General features: G+C 38.6%; 1 protein-coding gene across 1 annotated transcript in view; it reads right to left on the bottom strand.

The window, feature by feature from the left end:
- The window catches only part of fut8b (fucosyltransferase 8b (alpha (1,6) fucosyltransferase)), a 451,073-nt gene that overhangs the window by 330,974 nt on the left and 104,050 nt on the right, over window positions 1-16,049 (bottom strand). The window contains exon 2 of the mRNA XM_020929335.2: window positions 8,773-8,885. The gene's annotated coding sequence lies outside the window, so the exon portion shown is untranslated. The remainder of the gene's footprint in view (window positions 1-8,772; window positions 8,886-16,049) is intronic.

The raw sequence follows: 16,049 nt of genomic DNA, 5'->3' as shown, positions 1-16,049 counted from the left end.
AGAGAAAAAAAAATAACATGGGATAATATGACATAGAAAATAATATGTAGAAAACATATCCCATGTTATGGTTAAATCATTACAAAGCATTTCAATAAAAATATCTGTCTTTCAAATCCCACGGTATTTACTATTTATTGAAATGACTGAAGATGATGATGATTATTATTATTTAAGTTTGGCGGGACGAATTAAAAAAGATAGGAGGGCAGCATATGGCCCCTGGGCCGTAGTTTGTCCACCCCTGAGTGAGACGCTTATAAAACATAAACCTTTATCCATTTATTACTGCACAATTTAGGAATCAAAATGATACATTTACAACGGTAAATAATCAGATTTAGTTTTTAAGCACAATACACATCAGTCATCATCGTTTTGCAAGTCTCAAGTCTTTGACCTCAAGTCTCAAGTCAAATACAGGCAAGTCCAAGTCGAGTCTCGAGTCACTGGCCCATAAGTCAAAGTCAAGTCCAAGTCATCTGCTTTGAGCTTCAAGTCATTTTTTCAAGACTTTAAACTAAAGTTCCAAATATAGCTTAGATTTTTGCAATTTATATATGAATTTTAAGATAAATTATACTTTAAAAAATCATAGTATATTTATATATGAGTATTTATAGAGTATATAAGAGCTGTAGAAATGCAAATTCTTCCTTTTTAAACGTCTTGACAAGATCTTAGAGTGAATCATTACAGAAAGAATAGAAAGAATTCAGATTTAAAAGTGCTTCTCAAGTCACAGGCCTCAAGTCTGAGTCAAGTCCCAAGTCCTACAAATAGTGACTCAAGTCTGACTCAAGTCCAAGTCACAGTTTGCCAGCCCCCACCTCTGATACATATAATTCAGAAATCCCTTGGTGAGCTACTCGACAGGGGCGGAGATCTACTGGTTGCTCTTTATTTCGATTAATTATTCAACCCTACAAAAAATATTTTCAAAAATCAATATTATCGTCCATTCCTTTAAAGGGACAGTCCAGAATTTTGGACATGGACTAGACGCAAAACAGTTACAACACCAGACTATCGATGTAAATGTCTGTGTTGATAGAACAATGTTTGAAATAAAACTAACCTTGTTGTTGAGGGACTATTTTCTCAGCAACAGCGGAATTTTCCTTTAGGTGATATCAGTCCGCCGCTGCCAAACTTTCTATCAGGGAAGTACAACTCACTGCTTCTGCTCAGACGTAAATCCTTCAAATGCAAGGTCGGTTTTACTTCTAAAATTATTCTTTTGACAGACATTTACATGGACAGTCTGGCGTAACAACAGATTTGCTTCGGGTGCTTTGTGGAGTGGGTAAGACTAACTAGGAAATGAGGTCCTATGTTCAAAATTGCGAACTTTATTGTGTCCATTCCATTTTATTTACTGTTTATGCAAACTTTACCCACCCACCATCCTCCTCCATCCCCTGTGTAAGCCTGTGTATCTTTACTGTCGGGAGACTGAAGCGCCCTCTGTAATATATTGACTCAGTCTGGAGCACAAAGACCCTGTGTGCTGCCACTGTCGCCGCGCCGCGAACGCATCCCCCTCCTCCTCCTCCTCGTCCTCCAGTCTACGTTAACATTACCATCACTAATTCATTTCCATATCTCTGTGCACGACTTGCAAATCAAAGCCGGCGTTCAAAAAAACACGTCTCGTACGATAAATTGTTCACCCGAATGACACTGTAGCGGCGTGAATGCAACCGCGCTCCTCACACGACATAATTACGAGTTATAAAGACGATAATAATGGCGTGTGTGTGTGTTCAAAGCTTAGCGATGTTGTGACACGGAGCACAGAGGAAGAGCAAATAAACGCGAATGACTGTTATTAACTAATACGGGGACTAAGCCGTGGAGCGTGGGAACACAATATGTGGGACCGTTCCCGTATCCCGGAGCCACGGGTAATTATATTTACTTAGGATTGGCCAGGTAATTAGCCGATTTACTCGCTGGAACTAAGTTGTGTTGTGATGAATCCCAAGAAGGAAGTTATTATTTCCAACCACGCCCTGTTTACGTTATCTGTCCGTTGAAACTTTGCTGGGGTGTTTCTGCGTGCGTGTCTACGGCGAGATGTTCAGCGGTTACGTAGATGTCTTTAAAACGTTGCAGTTCATAAAATTTCAGTTCATAAAAGTACGGTGTAAATTAGAGGGTAGAGGTCTGCGCGGGACAGAATTTTCACCTGCATCTGCAATATTTTGTCACGCTCCCGCCCACAAATCCTGCAAGATGGGAACGTTTGCTTTCTTAACCTCTATTAAACACGAAAAAGCGGAAAGGAATTGTCTAAAATGTGCATGAGATTAGACCACATCAGCAAGTTTAGGCTGCTTAAAATGTTTTTATTAATGCCAAATAAAATATCCAGCACAAATTACGTATGATAGGTAAACATTAATCATTTGTATATTTTACTTTACATTCATATTTAGTAAAAACTTTGAAATGTGGGAACATAGGGTCTCATTTTTTTAAAAAGAAAAAAGAACACAAACTTAGAAATGTGGGAAGGTAGGGCCTCATTTAAAAAAAAAAAAAAAAAAAACTTAGAAATGTGGGAACACGGCCTCATTTAAAAAAATATATATAAAAATTAATAAATAAATACACTTATATAAATAAATAAATACAAAAAATTAGAAATGTGGGAACATAGGGCCTAATTTTCAGGAAAAAGAAAATAACTTAGAAATGTGGGAACATAGGGCCTAATTTTCAAATAAATAAATAAATACATAAATAAATAATACTTAGAAATGAGGGAACATAGGGCCTCATTAAAAAAATAAATAAATAAATACATACATAAATAATACTTAGAAATGAGGGAACATAGGGCCTTATTTAAAAAAATAAAATAAAATAAATAAATAAATAAATAAAAAAAAAACATAAAAATGTGGGAACATAGAGCCTCATTTTCACGAAAAAAAAAACAAAAACAAAAAATTAGAAATGAGGGAACAAACATAGGGCTGAGGGAACATAGGCATGCTCTCCAAAACACAACTCCAGACATGTTTTTCAGGAGACAACCACATTAAAACATGACCTAAACCTCACAAGAACTCATTTTGTGTAATATAGAACCTTTAAAAATATGAAAAATATGATGAAAATACTGCTTAGTGTGGACTCAAAAAATATAAACTCAACAACCTTCTAACGCAATTTGCATTTTAAATTTCCTTCAGAATGCTCGCAAAATTTCACCATCTTTTTCATCTCAAATTCACCCGAGTGTAGTCAATCAAACGCGTTGTACCGTGAACTGTGCCGACCAGGAGAACAGAAGAACCATTTTCCCTCCCTCGCCCTCGCCGGCTACAAAATCAATAGCATTTTAGCTCACGCAGCAGTCCGCCCCAAAACACCACAAGCCTGCATTTATTACAAACCAGAAACATCCTTTGTGTATTGTGTCATATCCGCTAAGTGTCCGATGCGCCGCTAACTAATTTTCTCACTATTATTTATCCGAATCCACCGCTGGCTCCATTAGACGAGAGTTACGGACCGATAAATGGTAATGTGTATCATTCGTTCAATCGTTTTTCAATATAAAACCAGAAATAAGAAAATGAATAAACAACAGTTTTCTTCATTATTTGTCTCCAAAACCAAAATGAAAAAAAAAACGATAATGATTCGTTTTTTTTCAGTTTTCGATTTTGTGTTTAAATGAAGAATGGAATAAATGGATAATGGCCGTTTACGTGACTTTCGTGACTGCGATGTCGGACTTCTGCACTGCATACGGACTGAACCAGGACTGATCCAGGTCTGGGACCAGACCGAGACCAGACCAGGACTGAGACCGGGACCAGACCGAGACTGAGACCCGGACTGAGACCCGGACTGAGACCCGGACTGAGACCAGGGCCAGAGCAGGACTGAGACCAAGACCAGACCGGGACCAGACCGAGACTGAGATCGAGACCAGACCGGGACAGGACCGGGACCAGACTCGGACCAGACCGAGACTGAGACCAAAACCAGACCGGGACCACAGCGGGACTGAGACCGAGACCAGATCGGGACCAGACCGAGACTGGGACCAGAACTGAGACAGAGACCGTGACCAGACCCGGACCAGACCCGGACCAGACCCGGACCAGACCGGGACCAGAGCGGGACCAGACCAAGACTGAGACCGGGACTGAGACTGGGACCAGACCAGAGGTTCAGAGCCCACGGCAGGGCCAGAGCTCGAAGCTGAGGCTCGGACCCCGCAGAGTCTTGGAGTCAAAGCTCGGAGTCCGCTCTGGTCCCGCTCTGGTCCCGCTCTCTGGTCCCGCTCTGGTCCCGCTCTGGTCCCGCTCTGGTCCCGCTCTGGTCCCGGTCTGGTCCCGTCCTGGTTCAGTCCATATGTGGTGCAAAAGTCCGACATCGCAGTCACGGAAGTCACGTAAACGAGAAACGACCGTTATCCTTTTTTTTTTCCATTCTTCATTTAAACACAAAATCAAAAACTGAAAAAAATAATCGTTATCAATTTTTTCATTTTAGTTTTGGAGACAAATATTGAAGAAAACAGATGTTTTTTTTTGTTTTCTTATTTTTGGTTTTATTTTGAAAAACGAATGAGCGAATGATACACGGATTATTTTAGCTCACGCAGCAGTCCGCCCCAAAACACCACTAGCATGCATTTATTACAAACCAGAAACATCCTTTGTGTATTGCATCCCGCTAAGCTAGCTCATAACCGCTAAGTGTCCGAACGCGGCGCTAACTAATTCTCTCGCTAATATTTATCCGAATCCACCGCTGGCTCCATTAGACGAGAGTTACGGACCGATAAATAGCTTCTGATGCTAAATGGTGATTACTGCTACCTCAGGCTGCATAATGAACTTGTTAGCATGCTTTGCCTTCTGGAGTATGTTGCGGCGTTGTGACATGCTAACGAGGCTAATCGAGGCTAATCGAGGCTACGGGATATGTCGTTAAAAAGTCGTAATTACGTTCTCGAATCTTGGTCGAGGTGAAAATTGAGTTGTTTTGTTTCATTGGCACATGTTTGAGTAACATTTCATTAGACTGTCTACATCTCTGAAGCTCCAAATGCTCTGCTCCACCTTGTGATGTCATGAAGCGGTAGTTTTCAAGTTAGCAACTAGCTTTTTTTATCTTTAATTCAGTAAAGATTGGCAATTCTAGGGCTGAAATTATCGACTAGTGAAGGTGTATAGGAGCTTAAAAAACACAGTGGAGCAGTTCCTGTATTACCGCATGACATCACAAGGTGGAACAGAGTGTTTTCTGTCTGAGAGAAGAACTAAATATGACGGGTTTGTGTGTTAAACATGTGTAGAGTGACCAGACGTCTCTATTTACTCGAGACAGTCCCAGTTTTGAGTCCGGTGTCCCCTGTCCCAGCAGATTTATACAAAACTAGGGGTGTGCAAAAATATCAAAATATCGATATATCGTCTCGTTTAATGTGATGATACAGTATCGATATCGTAGGCTGCTGTATTCAAATATCACCACGAGTATTTTTTTCTTACAGCGCTAGTTTTGCTGCTTGCGTTTATGTGACACAGTTTTGATGATTAAAATGGGATTTTTTCATATTAACTTTTCACAAGAAGTGGTTTAAGAAAGACTTTTAGTATCACAGTCATGATTTAGTCTTTATTTTTATTGAACCGTATTTAATCTATTTGAAATATATCTTATCGAATTGAAACTGCACTGTATCGAGGTATGTATTGTACCGGCAACTTCTTAATGATACCCAGCCCAATAAAAAATCAATGATTTTTTTATACAGTTTTACAAGAAATGTCCGAGGTGTCCCTATTTTGGACCAATTTGATCTAAACCAGGTCTAAACTAAGATTAAACCATTACTACATCAGGTCTAAACCATGACTAAACCAAGACTGAACTAAGATTAAACTAGGACTACATCAGATCTTAACCAGGACTAAACTAAAATTAAACCAGGACTACACCAGGTCTTAACCAGGACTAAAACAGGACTGAACTAAGATTAAACTAGGACTAGATCAGGTCTAAACCAGGACTAAAACAGGACTCTCACAAGTTTTGACTAATCTGAGCCCTGCCAACTGTAAAGAGGAGCATAAATTTGTTTTGCCAAAATACAGAAAACTGTGTTTGCGAATGACCATGAAGCAAAAATAAAAATACAGCGACGACGAAGATTATAAGTGACACGAGAAAGCACAATCTTGCAATCTTCTTTTCACAATTTTATTTATACCATCCTAACCCAGGTGTGTCCCAGTTTAGTATTTTGAAAATCTGGTCACTCTAAACATGTGTGAAAGGAACAAAACACAACTCCAGTTTTGTTTGTGATGAGGAAACAACATTACAACATAGACTAGGTTCGGACTGCAGCCTAAAGTGATCCAAATCTAATATTTTGGCCCCCATGCGACGGTCTGAACAACACAGATCTGAATTTTTGAAATGCGACCCAGGCCATTTGGATATGTGCTCCTAAAACCGATACATATCCGATCTTTTGACCTGCGACTTCAGTCTGAACAACCACCTACACTTCATCAGCAAGAGACAAACATCACTATTCTGCTCTGAAGTACACGGAAACTGGAAGAAAGCCAAAAACCTCATCCTTCTCCATCTCAGTCTCCTCCTTAAAACAAATAAGATGTACATGTTCTGGCTCCGGTACAACAGCAACTTTACAATGGCCAGGTGCTCAATGCTCGTGTCCGTGTTTAGGCGACTTGTGTAAACACTGAGCAGGCTCGCTGTGTGTGACATTGTTTGGGGCATTTAAAGTTCACACTGGAGATCACATACAAGTCATATTTAATTGGAAATGTGAACGACCTCGCAAAAAAATCTGAATTGAGCATTAAGCCCTGCAGTCTGAACGTAGCGTTAGATCAGAAAACTGCGTAATATGGGTCCTTTAAAGAGTGTAGCGTCAATATAACTGTGAAATGTTCCACAGTACAGCACTGAACTGCATGTACCGTATTTTCCGGGCTATAGGGCGCGCTATTAAGCCCATCAAAAAGCAACTGCGCGCCCCACAATCCAGAGCGACCTATACACGAATCCACTCGGGTGTCCCAGCACGACTTCAGTAAACTACAAATCCGCACCACCCGCAGAGCACGCAAACACACACGGAGCAGACAGCGACCGCACAGCGTAAAACACCCACAGTCACACTCGTCACTCCACGCCGACGAGGAACGGAATGTGGGAACGAACCGAAAAAGCGAGTGCAACGTGCCACTTCTAGACACAACTGAACAACTGAGTCACTGCGAACACGCCGACAATCCAGCGGTCCCAGACAGCACCCTCCCTACACGCCACAACTGAACAAAGCCCAGAGTCACCGTGAACGCGACAAACAAACAAAGTCCCACTGACCCATCCAACTGTTGTGTTTCGTTTAAAGTTTCGTTGAAAAAAGTTAAAAAATAGACCATTCTACGACTGTGCGTCTTATAATCCAGAGCGCCTAATAGTGCGGAAAATACGGTATTCAAGTAACAGGTAATGTTAAAAAATATCTTGAAAACCATTGTTTCTGTGTGCAGGCTTGCCTTTCCACAGATGTGCCCATACTGTGGAACAATCAGAGCAGAACAACATTGCCAAGGACACAAGCAAAAGTCAGACATAGCAAATAGGTGTACTAACTCTTTATCGATCTTGTGACGTCTGGTGTACTTTCAAATCATAACATCTGGTTGGAAAATGCAACTTTTTCATGAAGCAGAAACCATAACTCTGCCAACTCTACTCTGCAGCAGCAGAACCATCCACTTCCTCAGTCTAAGATCTAAGCACCAAAGTTTGAACCACAGCACAATAGTCATCATAACCTTAAAGTTGCACTCTGGAACTTTTCAGTTTTGGGGGTCCGTCACCTTCTTTGTTTCATTGCTCAGCCTGGATTGTCCCACAGTGTGACATTAAACAGCTCTACTTTTACATTTATTCAATTACAGGTAGATTTATAGCTCAAAAATACTTAGAAAAACAAGAATTCTGACTGTGAGCGGGGTTGCCTCTCCACAGACCTGACCTGTAACTTGGTTTGGTCTCCGTGAAGACAGAGAAAAAGCATCTGACAGACTCTCTACCAAAAAAGTTGCACAGTTCACCTTTCGCATCTGCATTTTAACCAAGCGGAATTGTCTAAAATGTGCACGAGATTAGACCACATCTGTAAATTTAGGCTTCTTAAAATGTTTTTATTAATGCCAAATAAAATATCCAGCACAAATGATGTATGACAGGCAAATATTAATCTTTTGTATATTTTACTTTACACTCATATTTAGTAAAAACTTAGAAATGTGGGAACATAGGGCCTCATTTTCAAAAAACAAAACAAAACAAAACAAAAAAAAAACTTAGAAATGTGGGAATATAGTGCCTAATTTTCTAAAAAAAAAAAAAACATAGGGCTTCATTTTCAAAAAAAAACAACAAACAAACAAAAAAAAATAATTAGGAATGTGGGAACATAGGGCCAAATTTTCGGGGGAAAAACAAAACAAACAAAAAACTTAGAAATGTGGGAACACAGGGCTTCATTTTAAAAAAAAAGAAAAAAAAGAAAAAAAAGAAAGAAAATCGCAAGTTCCAAAAAAGTTACACAATACACCTTTCGTATCTGGATTTTAACAAAGCGTCCACCACAGAATCCACAATTTTTTACTCTGTAAGCCATTTATAATAATACAAAAACATAAAAACGCAAAAGAATTTCAGACGGTTTAAAGCAGGACTTACCAATATTCCAATTTCGCTTTTTCCCTCTAGGAAGTCCTCATAGGCCGACAACACGCATTCCCAAACGAAAAAGTTTTAGTCCACTCTTGAAACAACTCGGAACGTCACGCAATCTGGAAAACAAAACAAAATATATATATTAGGAAATTATGTTACAATTATTCAGCAATTAGGCAGCATAATGGATGAGTAGAAGTTACGGTTTTGGCTGGTGAGTCTTGGGACGCCGGGAGAGTCAACTCGATTTGCATAATTTTGAATATTTGGCTAATAAACTTTTTCGTGCTTCATAAAGATATTTATCATGGAACGTTAGCCAAATCTATTAACCTAATTTATTGCTCCCACACGCACACTAAAAAGAATGAATAGGTTTTGGGATTCGGCTTGGCGGAGACGTCAGATCTTAACCAAAACTCCGGTTAAAGACTCTGTGCTCAATTTTTTCACGTGTATTTGAGCAGAATTTGGCTTGCCCCAGCACAGATATAGTGTATGAGCAGCTCTTGAGGTTAAAATATGTCTGCTGCGTGCTGTCTGCGTGTAAATATGTGTGTGTTTTAACGTGCGATAATCAGGAAGTGCATATTAGCATGCTTTACAGTGATGGCAAAACTTCGCTCTGGTCTCTAAAAGTTGTAAAAAGCACTTGGACTACATTCAGACTGAAGGGCTTAATGCTCAATTTGGATTTTTTTTTTGAAATCCAATTTTTTTGCAAGGTTGTTCACATTTCCGATTAAATGTGACTTATATGTGATCTCCAGCGTGAACTTTAAATGCCCCAAAAGTGTCCCACGTGAGCGCTGGAGGACACGACGACGTCACATGCAGCGAGCGTGCTCAGTGTTTACGGAAGTTGCCTAAACGCTGGGCTTGTCTCCCAAAATACGGTCCAGTTCTTCGTAAAACGGACAGGTTACACGTCCAGGGCCGCTTCGTTTGTTCTTTATTTTTTGTTGACATTGGAGCCAGGACCGTCTGTGGCCGAGCTCGGACATTTCTTTGGCAATCATTGAAGAAAAACGCCCGGTTCTGATAAGACCCCTTCAATTTGACCTGAAAACAGCGATCCCCCCAAATATTAATCAACTGGCTAACCTCGCTCTTCCCTCCATTGACGAGACTCCGAGCCTGACGTGCAGGTGGGATGAATGTGACCTGACCGTTCAGACTGAAGTCGCATGTCAAAAGATCGGCTCTGTATCGGTTTTAGGAGCAGAAATCCAAGTGGTCTGGATCCTATTTGAAAAATCGGCTCTGTGCTGCTTAGACTGTCATTAAAAGATCAGATACAGGTCACATAGGGGTGAAAAAATTGGATTTGGGTCACTTCAGGCTGCAGTCTGAACGTAGCCTTAGAAGTAGTAAGTAAATAATAATTCTGAAAACAAGACGAATAACCTGATATAAGTTTTAAAATCTAGGCCAGATCAGAGAAATTTACAGTGTGTGGAGAGTATTTTTGAGCATGACTTGACATCACAAGGTGGAACAGAGCGTTTTCTATTTCAGAAAACTCATCATGGCGAATAAATAAGATGTTCTGACTACATAAGATAAAGTAAGTGAGGATTAACTTTGGACCACTGCAAACCGTTTCAAAATAAAGAGGTCTGTTTTTCACCTTTTTAAGTAAGAATACGCAAATTCAGCTTTTTCAGTTCCGATACCGATATCGAAACTTCACTTTAAATATCTACCAATACTCGATATTCACCAATATCGGTGCAGGGATGGAAAACGGCAGCTCTTTCACACACATCGACACAGTGAAATTATTACATGAGATCCAATTGTGTCATTATGCAACAGTTACGTATCCTTCAAATAAATACTGAACAGCTTTGTGTGAATAAAGGTCATACATTATGCAACGTTCTAAATAGTTTTATTACATCGAATTAAAGGCTCAACCAGGATATCGACAGACAGAACTACATAGACCATGATCCTTTGCTCTGTTTTAGTCCAATCTACATGATAAAACAACTGTTATTAAGCACGTTTAACTCTTAATAAATTGGATTATGATAAAAAAGAAGCATATTCTAAACAAATATCGCAATAAATATCGTACCGTGAGATGCATATATTGTGAAAATATTGTACAGAAAGATTTGGATATCGTTGCATCTCTACCGATATCCGATCCAGCAGTTGTTTCAGTGTCGATGCAGATATTTGATACCAGCATCGTATCGAAGAATTCCCATTTTTAAAGACGGTAAGGCACTTTTAACTTCTTCTCCAACTTCTCCTCAACAGATTCAAACGTGGTCAGACACTGTTGTCGTGTCCTTGGGCAATACACTTCACCCATCGTAGTTGCACGAAAGACCAAATTTCCTCAACAGATTCAAACATTGTCAGGTTTTAGTAGTATTGGTTATTTTGCAGCACTACAAAACAAAACAAAACATAAACTACAACCCCATGGATCGTGACCGAAAGTGTTTAGGCTGAAGAAAAAAAGTATTTATAAAGCCAAAACCTTTCAAACAATGACAGAATTCCAAGAAAGAAAAGCAGCAAAAACAGCAAGTTTGCGCTTACAATTTCCCTTACGACTTACTGTATGTATAAGAGCCAAAATATAAATTAAAACAAACAAAATGTAATAAAGAAATTTAATAAATTGAATGCATAATCCAGAGCTGTATTTCTTTCAAAACATGACATTTTATACTGTTTTTAAAGGCTTCTACAGTGTTAGACTTTTTTTAAATCATAACTCAGATTGTTCCATATACTAACTTCTCTAATTTTATCTTTATTTATTTTCATTATTTATTCATTTTTAATTTATTTTTTAGCATTTTTTGGAGCTAAACCAGGGGTGTCAAACTCATTTTGGTCCGGGGGCCGTATCCAACCTACTCTGATCCTAAAGGGGCCGGATCAGAAAACTCATGTCATATAAACCCCAAAAATAACAATAAGTTCAAATATTTGTGCAGAGAAACACAAATCTATTACAGAAATCTTTTTTAATTGATGAACTCTTTCTTTTACAAAATATTATGATATTATGAACAACCTGAAACTTTAAGAAAAATTCAATTTCAACACAATGTTTTAACATGAACTTGTATGTAAATAGGAATAAGTAAATTTTTGTTGTAAAATCCTGCACTCTGCTCCACTTTTCTCATGTTGGACATTTTTCTGATGAGGGTGTCACGGTCAACAGTCAAAACGATCGTCCTTTAAGAGCGTTTGGAAAGAGACAAGTCTTCATTTGTGCTGCTCTGGTGGGAGGGGCCACGTACAGAGACGCTGGAGACGCTGCTATGCTCAGCACCGCAGAAAATTACCAATATTTTAATAGAAAATATAATTAAAATATTTTAGTAGAAAATCAGTCAAGGGCCAGATTAAAGGTCTTGGAGGGCCGGATTTGGCCCCCGGGCCTTATGTTTGACACCTGTGAGCTAAATTATTCTCTGATGGTGGGAAAGATGGACTGGCGTGAGTAGTGGTGTGTTTTAGTTTTAGTTTTTCCTCGAATGACGCAGAAAAGCGGCATGAATGTTCACGTACGTCAGCGCGGCTTGATGTCAAAGGCTGTCGTCGTGCCGTCGGACAATGCACCTCAACCGCTGCAGTAGCACGAAAAACGGCGGCAGGTACAGAGACGCGTTGTTAGTGAGTACTGAGCTGAAAAATGTGACAAAAACTCAAGTTGCAAATCTCACGCGAACATAAAACTCTAGACTGACAGTTGGAAAATTCTTTGTAGAGGAAGCAAATTAGGCTCCAGTCTGCACCAACGCAAACTCAGGATAAAATATGATGAAAAATAAATGGACTTGACAATATGTTGTAATTAGCCTGCATGGGACATGGTGGGAAGGATTATATTTTAATTGGGTACGCATTCACACAGTTACAGCCGACAACAGGTTTAGTTAGTTTAAATGAATCTTATCACGATACTACAATTTCAAACTTCATGTTGATACTAAAATCACTAACAGTGGTGGAAGAAGAACTTGATTTTTTTTTTCTTAAATAAAAGCACAGATACACATGAAAGCATCTACTTAAATAAAAGTAAAAAATTGCCTGTTTAAAAATGTATGAAGAGCGAAATGTAAAAGTATTTCATGCAGATCTTGAGGTCTAAAGGCTGGTTTAACCTGAAGCTTCCAGGTGTGACGTGCAAATCCAAACTATTTCATTTGAATTATTTGCACGGATGTAACAATAACCGAAATGTCGTGATATCGTATCGTCAAAGGTCTCACAATAATATCTTGGGCAAAGTCCCTGTGCTTAAATGCATGGTTTTATTGTAGTAACAGCGAATAAACGCAGGGAACTACATATCCCATGATTCATTTCACCGCAGACGACATGAAGAAATATGTTTTTATTTGAATTCTTGGGATTATGACAGTAATGATTAGGGATGTAACAATATCCAAATCTCACGGTACAGATATTTATTGCGATATTTTTTGTGACTTAATTCAAAGAGCTAAGATTTGAAAGTGCTTAGAACTGTTATTTCTTCTTGTAGTTTGCACCAAAACAAAGAAAAGGATCATGGTCTATGTAGTTCTCTCTGTTTTTTTTAGCTATTGCTGCACCATAACAATGAATTTAAGCAAAGAAACTTGTAATTCGATATATTGTGATGGTCCATGATATTATTGAGAGACTTTTGACGATACGATATCATGATATTTTGGTTACTGTTACACCCCTAGTAATGATTTACACCAAAGTCTTGACAAGGTATTTTAAAAGCAAAAAGAACCCATTCCACAATTCTATTACCTTTTCCAAAATATTGCAATAAATATTGTACTGTGAGATGCATATTGTATAATATTGTACCATGAAATTTGGATATCATTGCATCCCTAATTATTATTATATATATATATTTTTTTTATTTTATTTACTGTGACAATAAACAATCATATTAGGCTCAGATGCTGACATTTCTGTGTCGAACTTTAGCTGTTCCAAACTGTTTTAATCAGTTGTCCGTAGAGTGTTTATGGTTCACAGCTCTTGCTTTCGGTGGAAACTCAATGGGTAGTAACTTTTTGGCCGAAGTGCACGTACACGGCACGATCACGGCGTGATCACGGCACGACAAATACCGCCAGGATCGGCTTCCATGTGCACCGAGGAGCTGTGTGGCACCTCCGCGTAGCTTTAACACAGAACTATCACCCAGCCTTAAGATTCTGATGAAGATTTGTGCTGAATTTTGTTCAAAAGAAACACATTTTTTCCCCTAGCTGTTTATTATTATTGTATTATTTGTGTATTTGTGTTCGCTCAAACTATGATCTTGTTGAAAATGAACCGTCAGCCTTTTCAGCAGGTTTTACACTGTAATAAAAAATACTTTTACTCTTCAGTCCAGTTCAAAAAAGAAGTGGAGTAGAAAATACAGGTACATGCTCTCAAATGTATTGAAATGAATGTTAAAAAGTTAAAAGTATCCACTTTATTCAGCACAAATCTGTATCAAAATCACAATCTTTGCCTTATAAGACTTCAAAACCTGTGCCAAATACATTTACTTTTTACTCTTTTAGTATTTTTAAACTGGTACTTTAATGCTTTTACTTAAATTTTTTTTTTATGTGATACTTTTACTTTGACTTTTGCGTCAGTTTTGTTTTTTTGCCCCGGTATCCATCTGTACTTTTACTTAAGTAACAAAACTGAGTACTTCATCCACCACTGAGAATAATAGACCTTTTAATAGCCTTTTAACGTCATCAGCTTCTCAAACATCGCCATCCTCAGCCCAATCTCCAAGGAGTTCAAGGTTAAGTTCCCTGCATTCTCTCTCTCTTTCTTCGCAGTCAAATCCGGGGAAAATACAAGATCTATTTATCGAGCATTTGAGTCAATCACAGACCCAAACACGCTAACAACGCGCGCACAGGGCTCTGATTGCACAGAGAGGGGCGTTGGGGAGGTAAACATTTGAATGGCAGTACAAACACAGGGAAAAGACTCTGCCAGCTCCGTGATTGACGAGACCATTTAGACACTCGCTCCAGTCTGCTGCAGAGAGGAGCTCAAACAGGCTGGAGAAAAGCAAAAGAAGAGGGGAACTTAGGCTAATGCAGGGGTGAAATTAGGTAATGAATTTGTGATGAGATGTTCGTGAACGGTGAGATATTACAGAAAACTGACTCTTTAAGCTTTAAGTCACGTTATAATCCTGTTACCTCATCAAAAACAGACCTGGAGATGTGTTTTGTTTCATTCACGTGTTTGAATAATCTTTTATTATTAGTCTGTCTGCATCTCCAGAGCTAAAAATGGTCAGTTCCACCTTGTGATGTCATGAAATGGTAGTTTTAATAAATAATAACCAAAAGATAATTTCAAGACTATACAGAGGACTGCAACAAACAAAAGGAATACTACACCACGCGAAACAAAAATGGGAAAAGGAGGGACATCTAACTATATCTGATCAGGATTGGGAAGACTTCTGCGAGATACAATGGAAAACTTCTAACTCAATAATATGGAGAGAGTTTTGTTGGAAGAATTTGGTTAGGTTCTTTAAAACACCGGTCCAGGAAAGACACTACACCAAATCATCAAACTGTTGGAGGCAATGCGGTGAACTGGAGGCAAATCATTGCCATAAATCATTAGAAACTGTGTTCTGTATTGACATACTGTTTCGACTTGAAACAATGTACTTGGGTTTCCCGATGGGTGAAAATGTGACGTATAAAGCTAAATACCTGTTCCAGATTTTGAGTGCGGCTGCTAGGAAAACTACAACCAGGAAAAGGCTTAACCAAGAAGTACCAACGCTGGATGAATGGTTTGAGATTGTTTATGACATTTTTAAGATGGAGAGAATTACTTCCAGCATAAGACAAACAACAAGACAAATTTGAAAGCAAATGGAAACGGTGGATTGAATATATAAACACTGTGAGACCGGACTTTGTTTGACCTATTACTTTTTTTTTTACTTACGTTTTTCTTGCAATTGGCTGTAATAATTATTATTCATTATTATTATTATTTTTCTTTTAATTAATCCATCCTTTGTAAGCATCAGGGCACACCCGCAGGTTGTATTGTATTTGTCTTTTTCATACAACTTTAAAAAAGAAAAATAAAGAATTACAAAAAAAATAAAAATAAATGGTAGTTTTAAAGTTAACAGCTCCTTTTTCTAACCTGGGTCACACCAGATATGTGTAGCTCTCTGAATTGAGTTCTTCACATTATCAATCTGGCATCGCTCTCCCTAAAAGTGATCAGAGCACCAT

Source organism: Boleophthalmus pectinirostris, unplaced genomic scaffold, assembly GCF_026225935.1.
Source record: "Boleophthalmus pectinirostris isolate CB_2022bp ecotype Guang Dong unplaced genomic scaffold, ASM2622593v1 HiC_scaffold_13, whole genome shotgun sequence".
Classification (NCBI taxonomy): Eukaryota; Metazoa; Chordata; class Actinopteri; order Gobiiformes; family Gobiidae; genus Boleophthalmus; species Boleophthalmus pectinirostris.
The sequence above is the reverse complement of the archived record's forward strand: the minus strand, read 5'-3'. Positions and strand labels throughout refer to the sequence as shown.